We start from the raw sequence: 3,990 nt of genomic DNA, 5'->3' as shown, positions 1-3,990 counted from the left end.
CACTTTCGCACCCTCAAGCACCTGGACAATCTCTCTCTCTTTCACCTCATTATACAATTAATTAAAATACGCACTGGCAACAAATGTGTAATAAATATTAACTCGATATATCAGTGTGTATTCCTTAACCTTCAGCTATACAACATACTTTCATAAAGTGATATGGAAAAAGCCATATCCAGCTAGAGAGACCAGATCTGACAGCCATGGAAGGTGCACATGCCGCTGACACTGGCTGCGATCCATTGAGGGGGGAAACCAACCAGCCACAGTTCCCTGTAGCCCAGAAGATCCGGGGGACCATGGTTTGGTTTAATGTACTGGCGGGGTACAGATTCATCAAATGCCAGGATATTGGCATTGATGTTTTTGTGCACCGCCAGGCGACTGTTAAGCCAAACCCACGGCACCTCCAACGCTCCCTAGGTGATGGAGAACCAGTTGAGTTTAGTCTGTTTGGCACCCCTAAGGGTTCTGAGGCCCGGGATGTTGCTGGGCCGGGGGTTTGACCACGCAAGGTTCTCCCCATGCATGACGACATCTCACAGCCAGTGGACGTCAGGCCAGGGATCCTGGGAGTCCTGGACAGCTAAACCTCTTCGTGGAGATGTGTATCGTGACGGCAAAGACTTTTTGTGGGGGTGATAAGGGGGCTTTGCGTATTCTTCTCCCTAAGTACTTTGAGGAGAACAGGCTGCCTTTCCTTATCATCCCCGAGTGCTTTGCCCGCAATCTACACTCGCTCCCTCGCCAACGGGAGCATCAGGCTTGCCTGCCACGACCTGCCAGATGCAGAGGAAGATTCTCCGGCTGGATGCCTCCCTCAACAGGAGGACCACTACTCCTAATACTGACCTGGCACCAGAACAGACTGTGGCCCAAACAACAGCAGATGTCCATCATCCACCATCAATGACTGAGGAGGGGCAGGATTTGTCAAACACCACCTCCATGGCCGAGGATGTATCGACCGGCTCCTTGGATGGGGAGGAGGTCAGCGGTCCTCTCCTCAGTGTCCACACCCGGTTGTACCAGCTTGGAGCAATGACCTATTCCACCCTGTACGATCTGCTCCGGGCTGCCGACCAGGGTGAGGGGACGCGACCTGTGCTGATCGTCAGGGGGGAGGAGGTGCATCTAGCTAATCTTTGAGCTTTCTACCACATGCTCCCTCCCCGCTTGGCCCCCTAGAGCAGTGGTACTGTGCGATGTGGTAGTGGCCTGGCGAATTCCATAAGGAAGAAGCTGGCATAATGCCACTACATGCGGGTGATGGCCACTAACCGAAAAGAAAAAAAAATCCAGCTCAAGTGTATTTCTTGACTCTAATGCAAAGAGCATAACTTTATAAATGATATGCAATAAGTCTTGTCCGTTCTCTTGTGTATTTCTTGTCCTTGAAACTACACAACATATTTTTGTAATAGAATATGCTCAGTACTGGAGAGCCCCTATGACTGAAAGGTTAATGAAGGACGTGGTATGTAAACCAAGTTCCACGGGCATGACCTAAGCTGAATTAATCGTATAAGAAATCCGCCAATACTTTTAGTTTACCCTTATGTCGGGACATTATTATTGAGTTTTGTGGAGAATATCTGAATTGTGAGACTCAGATATAACATTCATTATTCTCAGCAGTTTGTGAGGTCTTACCCAATGTATATCAAATTGTCTGTTGGTATGAAGAAAAATAAAAGTAAACTACGTCATTGAAATTATTAAAAAATCATTTTAATGAAGAGGTACCCATTATCGTCTGAAATCGGCAGTTATGACATTCCATTAAAAAGAGAAGATTCATCCGAGTCAGTTAACTTATTATGGCAGTTTTATTCTTGTATCACAATTCTGCATGGAATCCGCTTAACTCCTCCTCTGCCATTACGTATTTTAAATTTTACTTAGTCAAACAATACATAACATTTACATATTTAACTTAAAACGGATCGCTAGGAAAGAAGAGGTTAATAAATTCTGTATCTAACCCCTCTAGTTCGTGAAGTGTATGCTAAAGCTAACTATAGTCTTGCGAGGTTGTAAGTATCTAATAAGAAATACGTCCCCTGGCTTTAGTTGTTTATCTGTTATTCAGATTCAGATTCTTACCGTCATTTCATTAAACTCTAAAACAATGGTCTGACAGATTGTTCGATGTGGGTTTTGCACCTGCGGTTACCCAGTGATATTGATAAAAATCTCCATATGCCCTTCATACAAACGATTACACACACACACACACACACACACACACACACACACACACGCACATTATCTATATACCTAGGCTGCTTCCCCCAAGGAAAGGGAGGTAGCCGAGACAGGGCGACACAATCCCCATTTACTCATCCATTCAAACACATTCATTCGCATCTTAGCCCCCAAGGGGAGAACGGACAGATCCTCACCGCACCACAACGCACAAGGGTCAACTGCGCAATGCAATCAGTGACATTCGCAGCAGGGCCAGACAGCAGAGCTAGTTTACCCCTGCCACATCATAACAGACCCATCCCCTTACCTGCACCTGACCTGACTAGCTGATCAGACCAAATGCGGGAGAATATCCCCTCAGGGTTGCGTCATCACTTATTCATTCACAATTTCTCTCCATTTATTTCTGTCACACACAGCCACACTTCCTTCCTCAACAGACATCTCTCTCGCATCCAGCGCTCTCTTCACACTGTCCTTCCATCCTATTCGTGGTCTTCCTCTCAGCCTTACACCTCTCACATCAGATCTATTTATCTTTTTCACCAATCGCTCATTATCCATTCTCTCCATATGCCCAAACCATCGCAACACCCACTGCCAACTCTACCAGCCATCTCCCGAACAACTCCAGTTCTCCTTTGCACTTCATCATTTCGCACTCGATCCATACGCGTCACTCCACACATACTCCTCAGACACCTCATCTCCATTACATTCAAACTTTTCCTCTCTGCTACACCCATATTCCATGTTTCAGCCCCATATAACGCAGTCGGTACCACAACACCCTCATACATCCTTCTATTTACATCCATTCTAAGCGAACGACATCTAAACACTTTTTAATTCCTCCCAGCACCTTTCCTACTTCATTTATTCTAAACTTCACCTCTCCATCTATTCTTCCATCCACAGCAACATGTGACCTTAGATATTTAAAACACTCTACCTCCTCAAGCAACTCGCCATTCAAAACTATATTCATCCCCCTACCATCTACCAACCTCGTACACTTCATCACTTTACTCTTATTCTCATTTACTTTCAATTTCCTCCTTTCACACACCCTTCCAAACTCCTCTACCAACTGTCTCAATCTCTCCTCTGAATCAGCCACCAGTGAAGTATCATCTGCAAACAGCAGCTGCTTCAGATTCCACTCTCCACCATCAACATTCACCAGACTCAGACCTACACCTAAAACTCTTGCATTCACCTCCCTTATAACAGCATCCATGTAAATATTAAACAACCAAGGGGACATCACACATCCCTGTCGCAGCTCCACTCTCACGGGAAACCAATCACTCACAGCATTTCCCACTCTTACACACGCTCTACTATTTACATAAAAACTTTTCACCCCTTTTATTAACCTACCATCAAGTCCATACAATCTTAAAACAGTCCACAAAGCCTCCCTATCAGTTCTATCATACGCTTTTCTCTAAATCCATAAATGTCCAAAACATATCCTTGCCTTTCGCTAAAATACTTTTCACACACTTGTCTCACAGCAAACACCTGATCCATGCATCCCCTCCCTCTCCTAAAGCCACACTGCTCATCACCAATCACTCCCTCTGTACCCTCTCTAACTCTCATAATTAACACTCTACCATAAACCTTACCTACAACACTCAACGGACTTATACCCCTAAAGCTAGTACATTCATACTTATCACCCTTGCCTTTATACAACGGGACCACGCAAGCACTTGCCCAGTCAATTGGCACCATACCTTTCACAAAGCACACATTCAACAATCTTAC

At 45.1% G+C, this 3,990-nt stretch overlaps 1 pseudogene; it reads left to right on the top strand.

Annotated features, from left to right (window-relative positions):
- The first annotated feature begins 206 nt into the window (after window positions 1-206).
- On the top strand, window positions 207-509 carry LOC145389690 (Y-box factor homolog pseudogene; annotated as a pseudogene).
- The last annotated feature ends 3,481 nt before the right edge of the window (window positions 510-3,990 follow it).

This window comes from Coenobita brevimanus, unplaced genomic scaffold (assembly GCF_032717465.1).
Source record: "Coenobita brevimanus isolate Jiangsu-jjx unplaced genomic scaffold, ASM3271746v2 jjx.HiC_scaffold_192, whole genome shotgun sequence".
Classification (NCBI taxonomy): Eukaryota; Metazoa; Arthropoda; class Malacostraca; order Decapoda; family Coenobitidae; genus Coenobita; species Coenobita brevimanus.
The sequence above is the reverse complement of the archived record's forward strand: the minus strand, read 5'-3'. Positions and strand labels throughout refer to the sequence as shown.